General features: G+C 42.7%; 1 protein-coding gene across 2 annotated transcripts in view; it reads right to left on the reverse strand.

Annotated features, from left to right (window-relative positions):
- The window catches only part of il1rapl1a (interleukin 1 receptor accessory protein-like 1a), a 117,303-nt gene that overhangs the window by 43,178 nt on the left and 62,061 nt on the right, over positions 1-12,064 (reverse strand). The window lies entirely within an intron of this gene.

The following is a 12,064-nucleotide window of genomic DNA, read 5'->3' on the forward strand; positions in this document are numbered from 1 at the left end:
GGACATAGTCACAAATCTGGATGTAGAGTTAGATCCCTAATGATCAAGCCAGAGGTGACAGTGGCAGTGGAAAATATCTGAGATGGCATGAGGAAGAAACCTCGAGAGGAACCAGATTCGAAACCAAACCCATCCTCATCTGGGTGCGATTATGAGCCATTACTCTTTAACACGTACATACTATAAAGCCAAACAGTACCGAGCGTGTTGAAAATGATCTCCGATATGAGCTCCAGAGTCCTATTTTGATTCCATTAATGTTTTTAGCTTCAAATCCGTAGTATCCAAGTGAAATTATCCACTGAATAATGGATGAGAACTGGGCATCAACTGTCTTCAGTAACTGAAAGATTTAGGCTATTCAGGTGAGACCTGTCACACCTGTCATCTGTGGAAATTGTGTTATGTGTTAAATATATAACTCCTAGAGGTTTTTAGCTCGTCCCTCATGTGGGAAACCTTCAAAAAAGAACCCTAAATAGTGTTTTGCTGTTAAAGTGGGTTCCACTGTAGCTAAAGGTAGCTAAAGTGCTTTCATCCAAAGAACCCCTGACAAACAGTTACATTGTAGCATACAAAGGGAATAAAGCAACAAAGTTTATACTGATACAGTATTATGCAAATGAACGAATTTTTTTTTAAAAAGTTCATGAGATCCGAATAATACAACCCCGATTCCGAAAAAGTTGGGACAGTATGGGACATGCTAATAAAAACAAAGAGGAGTGATCTGTAAATGTACTTTGACTTGTGTTTAAACAAAAAAACGTATATATATAAAGACGAGGTGTTTGATGTTTTATCTAAGCAACGGCATCGATTTTTGAGGGGAAATGTTTATATTGAAATTGATGCATGCGAGACGTTCCAGAAAAGTTGGGACAGGGCGATTTAGGACTCATAGCGATGTGAGAAGTTGAAATGAGAAGGTGATGTGAAACAGGTGAGGCGATCGTCGACGGGTCGATCTGCCAACAGATGCGTCAGCGAATAATCCGACACTTTGAGAAGAACTTTCCCCAAAGACAAATCGGTAGGATTTTGGACGTTTCACCTTCTACAGCGCACAATATAATTAAAAGATTCAAGGAATCCGGTCAAATCTCGGTGTGTAAAGGGCGAGGCTGAAAACCGCTTCTGAATGCGCGTCATCTCCGATCCATCAGACGTCACGGTCTTAAAAATCGTCATGAGTCTGTAGTGGAGATCCTGACATGGGCTCGGGAATACGTTGGTAACCCTTTGTCGGTCGACACCATTCGCCGCTGCATCCACAGATGCAAGTTAAAGCTTTACTATGCAAAGCAGAAGCTCTATATCAACACTGTCCAGAAGCTCCGCCCACTTCTCTGGGCTCGGTCTCATCTGAGATGGAGCGTAGCATAGTGGAATCCTGTTTTGTGGTCCGACGAGTCGACGTTTCAAATAGTTTTTAGACAAAACAGCCGTCGTGTTCTCCGGAATCGGGGTTGTAAATAATAAATATAATAATAACCAAATATAGTAAAATATAGTGAGACTGATAGTCACGAACAGTGCTTGTTCTACTCTTGATATTTCTATATATCAAGATATTTCTATATATCTATATATTGATATGTTCTACTCTTGATATGTTCTACTATAATATTTGTATACACTCAAATCACTGGTCAGGAAATTAGCAAGAATTAAACAAATACATAAAGAAGCTTATTATGGGATAGCTTTTCCTTTTGATTTCTTTACATGTGTAAGCCTAGTGGGTACACTTGCAAACTGCTTTTTATTTTTTAAATGTATTTCTTTTCTTTTATTCCATTTTTATTCCGTACACCCAGACATGTGTTAGTTGGAATTTTACATCAAACAGTTTAATCATTTTGATGATTTTTACCTTTGTGTACAAGAAGACTGTATAAGTGAATTTCCCTGTGTCTCACTTTTCCCCAAACAGTTCACTGCAGCAAAAGTAAACCAGCAAATGATGTCTCGGGAGTGCGTTTGTTTAATTCTTCTAAAAAATTCATACTCTTTAAAGTCAGAAGAAGAAGAAGAAGAAGAAGAAAAAAAAACAGATAACAGAAGCATTCCTCTCTTTTGGGCAAGCTCTGCAGCAAAAACACTCGATTCTAAGCAGCAGTTCAACTCAGAAGGAATTCCAAGGCCTCAAATGTGATGTGTGCAATTCTGGCATTAACTCCTCACTACTCGCACTTCAACTCTAAATACAGCTCATAATTCCTTACATAAGGCTTGGCAACACAAATGACGCATTATTTGTCATGAAATGAGAGCCAGGGTGAGTAAGAGAGAGAGAGAGAGAGAGAGAGAGAGAGAGAGAGAGAGAGAGAGAGAGAGCGAGAGAGAAAGAGAGAGAGATAGAGAGAGAGCAGCACAAGGAGGGAAAAAATGTGAGAGAGGCATAGAGAGAGAGAGAGAGAGAGAGAGAGATAGAGAGAGAGATAGAGAGAGAGTGAGAGAGAGAGAGATAGAGAGAGAAAGAGAGAGAGCAGCACAAGGAGGGAAAAAATGTGAGAGAGGCATAGAGAGAGAGAGAGTGGTATAGGGAGGAAAAACAGAGAGGCATAGCAAGCGAGAAAGAGAACGAGGGAGAGAGAGAGAGAGAGCAGCACAGGGAGGGAAAAAATGTGAGAGAGGCATAGAGAGCGAAAGAGACAGAGAGAGAGAGAGAGAGAGAGAGAGAGAGAGAGAGGTATAGGGAGGAAAAATTGAGAGAGGCATAGCAAGAGAGAGAGAGAGAGAGAGAGAGAGAGAGAGAGAGAGAGGGAGGGAGAGAGTGCTATAAGGAGGAAAAATTGTGAGAGGCATAGCGAGAGAGAGAGAGAGAGAGAGAACGGGAAAGAGTAGTATAGGGAGGAAAAAAATGTGAGAGGCATAGCGAAAGAGATAGAGAGAGAGAGAGAGTGAGAGAGGCAGAGAGAGAGAGAGAGAGAGGGGCAGAGAGAGAGGCAGGCATAGGGAGGAAAAAGTGTGAGAGAGGCATAGAGAGAGATTCAGAGAGAGAGGCAAAGATTGAGAGAGGCAGAGAGAGAGGCAGGCATAGGGAGGAAAAAGTGTGAGAGAGGGATAGAGAGAGAGGCAGAGAGAGAGAGAGAGGCAAGGATTGAGAGAGGCATAGAGAGAGAGAGAGAGAGAGAGAGAGAGAGATCGTTGTAGTGGTAGTGTACTTGATATTGCCCTACTCCAGTTCAGTAAAATGACACTGCTCATGCTAGAAAACACAGATTTTGATAGAAAGGTTGAGATGTAAAAGGTTTAAGAGAGATGTGCTGACGTTGGAAAGGAAAGTGCAGTTTTACTGGACTCCCACGCAGACTGAATGAAGTAAAGGTCAGGTTGTTAATAGAAAATACTCGCACGTCAACCTGCTGCTTGATAGCTGCTGATCTGATGTTGACCTTCACTTGTTGTGTTTCAGTAAATGAGGACCTGTTTTGCGGGGTGGCGAGAGTAAACACAATGTTTACGCGCAATCATCTGCACGAGACGCGACACTCACTGCGTTCGGAGACAGTAAAACGTCTCGTCTCCGAAGTTCAGAGAACGCTAATTAATAATTTTTGACAAACCTCCCCTTTAAGCGCGCAATGCACACAGCGTGAAATTAATCAATATGAAGGGTAATCATAATTATCGTGAGAAAATAAGGCGGCGTGAGACGTGGTGCATTCTGAATCCAGTAATAAAAGAGTTAACCCCTTCTGGTAATTAAACTCAAACTAATTACGCTTCGCTGTCGCAATTACGCATTGTGTTATGTGTGTGTGTGTGTGTGTGTGTGCGTGTCATGTTGAGTGTATGTAGGCTACTCAGGGGATCTTGATGGAGATTAATTTTTCACTGATACTGGAGATTTTGTTTATATTGACGTCTGATGATTTGAAATTGCTGCCGAGCTTCTTCACGGCTCATTCTCTCTGCCTCACTCCGAGTCCGGATCTCTTGCTCTCGATTATGATTGCTTAAGAACAGGGACCATTGGTCAGTTTTTCAGGAGGCGGGGCTTACTGCAAATTCATTTGAATATTGGTTAGTGCTCAGTTTAGAAATGAAATAAAACGACATTTTATTGCTTACTGAACCACTGCTGCTGTTTAATCCCAGTTACATGTGTTAAAGCTCGCCTTATTATTATTATTATTATTATTATTATTATTATTATTATTCGCTTGCCTCATTAGCTACAATTAATTATTCAAGCATTGTAGTGAAACTAGTAGTTATGAGTATGCTTCATATGCATATTTGATTTAATAAGGTTAATGTCAGGTGTATACACTTTAAAACCCGGATAGTTCATTTAACTCAAACTTTGCCATTTAAAATAAATTTTTGTTATATTTAAGTGTATTTTTGGCTTAAAGAAATTGATTCATCAACTTCAAAATGTTGAGGTAATTAGTTTCCTCAATTTTTTTTTTTTTTTTTTTTTAAGTTAAATGAACTTATCCGGTTTTACAGTATATAATCACTTATTTAAATAAAATTTAAAAAAAAATAAAATGAACCCTTACCTATGAATGCTATTGTGTAAGAACATTTTTCCTAATTATCCTAAGTACTATTTCACACAATCCAGATCCATGTCCTGACCTCCGAAACAACCCTGAACAGAAAAGCCGTGAGTTTGCGTCGTTTATTTCCGTTTCACAGACGCGACCGTGGGTCATTTCGCTGTCTTTCACCTGCGTTGTGAAAGAAGAAAAAAAAACAAAAAAAAAACCCCTAAAGTTCGTTAGGTGACCTCCAAAGTAAATAACAAAAGGTCTGCCAAAGCGACCTACTGGCAAAACACACAAAGCCACCTGAAATCAGCGCTGATAAGAACAACTTCTGCCAAAGGCAATTCAAAAAACACAAAGCAAACAGACAAACACACACCACCATGTGAAGCAAACAACCTCTCCACCCAGACACACACACACACACACACACACACACACGCACACACACTGAGAGCTTTATTCTCCACCACAGTGTGAGCAGAACGCCTTGTGGGGATGCTCTGATCAGCCTTGGTGAGAGCGCACAGGGTGTATCGTGTATATCAGCAGCTCCTCCTCACTGCGGTTCTGCTCCAGCAGACACACGGTGCTGTTTCCAAACGCCGCTCTGAGCTCCGGCTCTGCTGCAGTGCCCTTGACCAAATTCACAAACGGCTAAATCGGGCTCTCTAATAACTTTCCAATTGAGCTCAAATTAAGCAAAACCCATTATAGCACGGTTTCCTCTGCCACAGAAGACAAAATGTCATTCACTCTCTCTCTCTCTCACGCGCACGCTCTCTCTCTATCTCCTTTCACGTCTGTATATATATATATATATATATTTATTTTTTCTCGGCATGGGCTTTTCCTAGTTTATGGAACACGCTCCTCTAATCTACGCTACAGCTATGCTGTAAATCTTCCCAAAGACTGCTACTTAGCAGGAAACACCACCGCGCAGAAAAGACCAAACCTTATTGACAGGCTACAGCGGAAGGTTAAGCGGGACATGAAATACTGAAAGTGTTAGTGTTCCTACCGCTTCACAGACACTCACAACGTGCACCACCATGTTCCATGAAACACAGTCGTCCCGAAATAAACAGCAGCATGGCTGTCAGAGTAATGATGTCTAAGATGGTGGTTAATTACATGGCTTTCCTGTGTTTGTCGCTCCCTCACACACCCATATTCCGACACAGACATATCCTTCCTCCTCTGTCTTGTCTTGCGCCAGAGTTGCATCAGTGTACACAAACAAATATATATATATTTTTTTTTTTTGGTCTAAAATGTGACACCAGTGCGAGGATATGACAGAACTCTCCATGGTGCTGAGGCAAGACTGATTTGATGTCCATGATGCTCATTGGCGAGGAGATCTAAAGCAGAGCTGCGGAAACGAGGGACGGGAAAGACATGGTACTCACGGGGCATTGACCCAGTAAACTGCTTTACATGACTATGCATTATTACCTCTAGCCTGCAGACACACACACACACACATCTATGTACAGTATGCAGCAAGAGACCAAATACAAATAGAGTTACACATATGCACATGCACGTTTCCCCCAGGGTTCTTCAGGTTGGGAGTATAGAGCAGATCTGTGCTCTGCTGTCAGGTGTAATTTACATGGCAACCCAGATCGGCTGGGAACCATGACCTTTACAGAATAGAGGAGAGAGAGCGAGAGAGAGAGAGAGAGAGCGACCCCAACTTTCCGTTCACTCAGAACCAGCCAGACACTAAGACAATTTAAGTCAACTAAATTCTAAGACTTCGGATGTGGACACGGAAATTGAAGCACAGAACTAGCCACAATGCTCCATGGTCCTAAAGTGACACGACACGATGGCGGACAGATAAAAACAGAACCATGCTGACAAAGTACAGACCGGCCACGCAATCTGGCCACAAAGACAGGCTGGAGTAAAGAAAGCGCTCTTACGGGAAGAAAGAACGTTCCGGCAGTGCAACAGCAATGTGGAGACTGCAATTTAGAACAAAGTGCAAAATAAAAAAAATAGAAGAAAAACAAAACACGAACGTTTCTGTGACCTACACCTTTTCAATTTCAAACCTCACATCCCCTGCTCTGTCATCTTGACTACACTGAGAAACAGACCATTGAATAAAGGAGAACGAAAAGCAAAGCATTGGTGATGATTAGTGCCCTCCAGTAATATTGGCACTCTTCATGTAAACATGACACACAATAATTCACATTTTCCACTCCAAGAATATCTCTGTTCTGAATAAATAAATAAAAATCTAAATAGAACTATTTTGTTAAACAATAGTGTGGTCAATATATATATATAAATTGTTGATGCCCCTAATAAATATTTACTTTAATATACTTAAAATGTACCATCCATCCTCTGTACTGCTTATCCTACACAGTGTTACGGGGGGCCTGGAGCCTATCCCAGGGAGCTTGGGGACACCAGCGTATTGCTAGGGAACAATAGCACACACAGTGGACAATTTGGAAACGCCAATCAGCCTATGGTGCATGTCTTTGGACAGGGGGAGGAAACCGGAGTAAACCCCTGAAGCACGGGGAGAACATGTGAGCTCGGCGTACGCAGGGCGGAGATGGGATCTGAACCCCCAACCCCCGGCGATGCAAGGCAAACGTATTAACCATTAAGCCATCGTGCCCGCCTCGCCTTAAAAAGTGCCCAATCGTTGCCTTTAACCAGGTCCTGTTTCACCCCGGTACAAATCCACACGTGTAAAACCAGCCGTTGATATCGGAAAGGCCAAAGAACATTTAATACAAAACAGAGAGATGTTTGTTTACCTGCACAAATCATGTATTAGATATGGGGGGAAAAAAATAAATAAATAAACGTACGCAGTTAAAAATTCCATTAAGCACAATTAGGGCCATGTCAAAAAAAATTTCACTGAAACTGTTTGTTGAAATTTGCCAGATAGGACAAAGCGAGGACGATAGCGGAGGAGGGGAGACAAAGAGTATCAGAACAACACATTTTAGCTGGTTTTTGAGATCGTCACGTTTCGAAATCAACTCTTAAACTCTGCTTTCACAAACAACACGCTGTTTGGAAGCATTGCAAGGAAGAAGACCTCGAAAAATACAGCACCTGAGCCTTACCAAGCGTCACGAGAACTACATTTGGCATCGTGTGTTGTGGTAAGATGAAACCAAAACCAAACTTTACCATGTTTGCCAATAAAGAGGAGACTGCATACAAGGAAAAGCACCTGATACGCACTGGAACATATGTGATGCTTCAGGGCTTGTTTTGGCTGCTGGTTCTTGTAAAGATTGATGACATCATATTGTTTCAGCTCAAAACACTGGTTGCCTCTAGCAGGAGGTTCAAACTTGACCACAAATACTGTACATTCAAACAGAAAGATAATGAGCCAAACGTTCTTCCAAATCAACCCAGAAACACAAAGTCAGTGTTTTTCAATGACCATCACAGTCTCCAGACTTGAGGATTGCAGCCTCAGAGGCACTGTGGCTTAGAGGTTAGCACGTTTGCCTCGCTCCTCCGAGGTTGAGGGTTCAAATTGCGCACTTTGTGTGAGCGGAGTTTGCATGTTCTCCCACTGTTTTAGGGGTTTTCTCTGGGTACTCTGGTTTCCTCCACCGCTCCAAAGACATACGTTGTGGGCCGATTGGCATCTCTAAATTGTCCATGGTGTGTGAATGTGCCCTGCAATGTTTTGGCACCCCATCCAGGGTGTCCCCTGTACTGTGACTAGAGTTCCATGGGAGGGGATCCAGGCTCCCATGTGACCCTGTGTAGGATTATCGGTAGAGAAAATGGATGGACCACGGGTTCCTGGTTCAATCCTGGAGCGGAGCTCCTCATGTTTTTGCCCGTGTCTGAGTGGGTTCCGTCTGGCTTCTCTGGTTTGCACATGCAGGTAGGTGAACTGGCTACACCAACCTGCCTCTAGGTGGAGCCCTTCAATCGACTGGTATCCCATCCAAGGTGTATTTCTGGCCTAAAGTGTGATCCGATGATGAATGAATGAATGAAAAACCTGTGGTATAAATTGAAGAGGGACGTTGACCAGAACAAATCTGAATTTCGGGGGAGTGGACGAACATTCCTGTACTACTTTTAAAAAAATATTTAAATAAAACTCTACAGTATCCCTGCATTGTAGGCCACCGTAAACAAATCGCTGCACCGTCATATTTTATTCTCATCTACGAACTATTTGTAACGGTTTTCTTTTTTTATGTAGCAGTAAAATGTAATGCTGTTCTAACTTAGTGGACTGGGGTACTAAGCATATAACTTAAACTCGTTAATGCTATCGCCTGGTTGTCGTTGCCCCCCCCCGATACTACATTATTTATTTACAATACATTTTTTCATTCATTCATTTCTGCGACATTTCAGTTATTATTTTGCCTCATGACGTCCCCTCGCCAGTCCAAAAAAACAAACACGACATTTCCTTACATGTTTAATGCTGACAACCAGCCGTTCTCGATAACGTGCATGCCTTTTCATTACACTATTTTAAGCATCTATTACTAAAGCGGCATAAAGTCCGTAGAAAATCCGTCATTTCTGATCGACAGACAAAATCTCAGAACTGTGACAGGCCTAACGATAACCCGATACAAATTTACTCTTGTTCTCAAAATCTAATTAAGTGGCTTTACCCAATATTCATGCACTGTTGCTATTATTGAAGGGAACTGGTCAATAGCATGGATTTAACAGCACAATGGTTAATTTGTGCAGCATGCACCTCACTGGATAATAAGTGTGAATAAAGCTACAGGAGATTTATTCGCCCTAGAATAAGAAAAAAAAAAAAAACACACACAACAACCCTACATCTGGATTAGTGGTGGCTTAGCGGTTAAGACTCTGGGTTATTGATCAGAAGGTCGGGGGGTCAAGCCCCAGCACTGCCAAGCTGCTCCCGTTGGGCCCTTGAGCAAGGCCTTTAACCCTTTCTACTCCAGGGGGCGCTGTATCATCTCTGACCCCAACTTCCTAACATGCTGCGGAATGCGAAGAAAACAATTTCACTCTGCTGTGATGTATACGTGATCGATAAAGCCTCATTATCCGTTTTGTGATCAGACCTGCTGGTCCAATATAACGCTGACTAGCTAGAGCTAACGACGACACGGCAACGCGTCAAGAAATCAAGTGCAAGTTACGTTCATTAACGTAATAAATGTGCCTGCTAAAGTAGTTCTAAGTAATCCTGCTTCTTTATAATGGAACGGTAGCAGCGTGATGGCACGTTTCAGCCCCTGCACAACTTACATTTATCTTATCAAAGCTTTGGAATGACAGTAATGGCGATGTGTGTGTTTGTGAAGGGATATGATGTTCCATTAAACCATGAAAAATTCATGCATTTGCTCTTTGGAAACCCCCACTGGGGGGGAAAAAAACCCCCCATTCTGTTGTATATGACTAGAATTGCTGTAAAATTGCAAGAGTAGAAAACCTGATAGTAAAAAAAAATGACTAAATTATGACTATAACACACACACACACACACACACTCCTACACACTCGTATTACCTTCGTGTTTCTTTCTTGTCTTTAAATGGAAGTTCTTTGATATTTCAGAATAAATCTGTTCTTTAATAGTACTTCAGTAATGCGCTGGTAATACTGTAACTAAATATGGTCATGCCAATAAAGCTCACTGAGCTGCACTGAGAAACAGGCAGGGAGAATGAAACCCTCTTCACTATCTGAGTGTTTATTGAGGTAAGAGGAGTGTCTAATTCCCTCATTTTTTAGGTGTATATTTGGTGTGTCTGCCGTAGCGCTGAGTGTAGCCTCTCCTGGGTTTTATTTTATTTTATTTATTTATTTTTTTTCTCCTGTCTGCCTAATAAGTAAGAGAAACAAAATGGAATCAAGTGCCTGGTGTTTTTCTCGTTCTCTCCCTCTCACTCGCCGCGGAATGCTCGACTCGTTTTAACGTCTCGCTTCTCATTTCGAATCAGGCGTTCGCACAGACTGTGTAGACTCTGTTTCTTCCTCACATATGTGCTTTATCTCCTCTGCCTTCCCCGATTTCCATTCCCCATTCTCTTTCAATCCTAACATCCCCCACCTCTCCCCTCGCTCTCGCTCTCTCGCTGTCTCTCTCTCTCCCTGCTAAGTGAATGCTAAGGAGGTCAGCTGGCTCTGGAGAGAGGTGTCGTACATAAGCATATGAAACGTTCCCGCATCCCGCACATCCCGCTGTGCCGTGCTGGCAACATAAAGAAGACTACAGTAACCGTAGATTATCATACCAATGGCGATTTTTCCGATTTCACACACACACACACACACACACACTTCTCAGCAGACTTTCTATCTCTGTAATGCTGCTCTGCCCTTCCTTACCAGCACTAACAGTTCTTATCAGCCGGATAAACTCCAGATTTTCCGCGTACGGCTCTACCTCTGGCACAAAGCAATCTCACAGACACGGAGGCTTAGCCGCAGCAATGCACCAGATGTCATGTGTGCTACAGCGAAATGACACGAGTAACTACATGTCCTGTCCTCTCTAATTCTGACTCCGATGGCTGCCCGTATTGTGTGACGGGAGGTATGAATGTATAACTAAAACACCAGTAGCGATGTGTCAACTGGTGCCGTGGTGGTAGAGAGCTAACTTTCAGACGGCTTTTTAATGGTTTGAACGTTGCGTGAATGCACCGTGAATGCCGAAGGAAGAACGCTACAAAAGGCGTGTGATCGAAGAATAGCTACAAAAAGCATAGTGGCTGACATCGCCATAACAACTGTGATTACGCAGTTTAGCCCTTGTGCCAGTGCACATCCATTACTTATGAATTAAACATGACAATCGGCTACCAAGCTGTAAAACAAAGCAGCTGTGGATCTCTCTCAAATCCACACAATAAATAAGATGGAGACAAAGAGCTGGCTAGAAAATCACCATCCATCCATTCAGTTTCTGTACCGCTTATCCTACACAGGGTCGCTGGGGAGCCTGGAGCCTATCCCAGGGAACTCTGGGCACACAGCAGGGGACACCCTGGACCCTGCACCCAGCCTACAGTGCATGCCTTTGGACTGGCGAAGGAATCCGAAGTGTCCGGAGGAAACCCCCGAAGCACGGGGAGAACATGCAGCGGAGGCGGGATTCGAACCCCCAACCAAGGCAAATGTGCTAACCGCTAATTTTTACACTGTATATTTTTACACCGACGTTGTTTTATTTATGTATGTATTTATTTATTTATTTATTTATGCTAACCACTAAGCCACCCCTACATACAGATCTATAAAATCTATAAAAGACTTTCAGCGCTATGTGTCATCTTCTGTGCGCTTACATGGCTAAAAATCATCTTATGTATAATATTGGCTCCTCATTCGCAGGTATTCCTGCACATTCCTGCACGTTCTTGGCAGAGCCGTATCTCCCTGCAGTTCTTGCCTGGTTTCCCGCTGATGCTAAGCAGCGTTGAGCCTGGCCAATACCTGGATGGGAGAACACCTGGGGAAAACCTAAGGTTGCTGGAAATGGTGTTAGTGAGGACAGCAGGGGGCGCTCACTCTGTGGTCTGTGTGAA

The sequence above is a fragment of the Ictalurus punctatus genome, chromosome 6, assembly GCF_001660625.3.
Source record: "Ictalurus punctatus breed USDA103 chromosome 6, Coco_2.0, whole genome shotgun sequence".
Classification (NCBI taxonomy): Eukaryota; Metazoa; Chordata; class Actinopteri; order Siluriformes; family Ictaluridae; genus Ictalurus; species Ictalurus punctatus.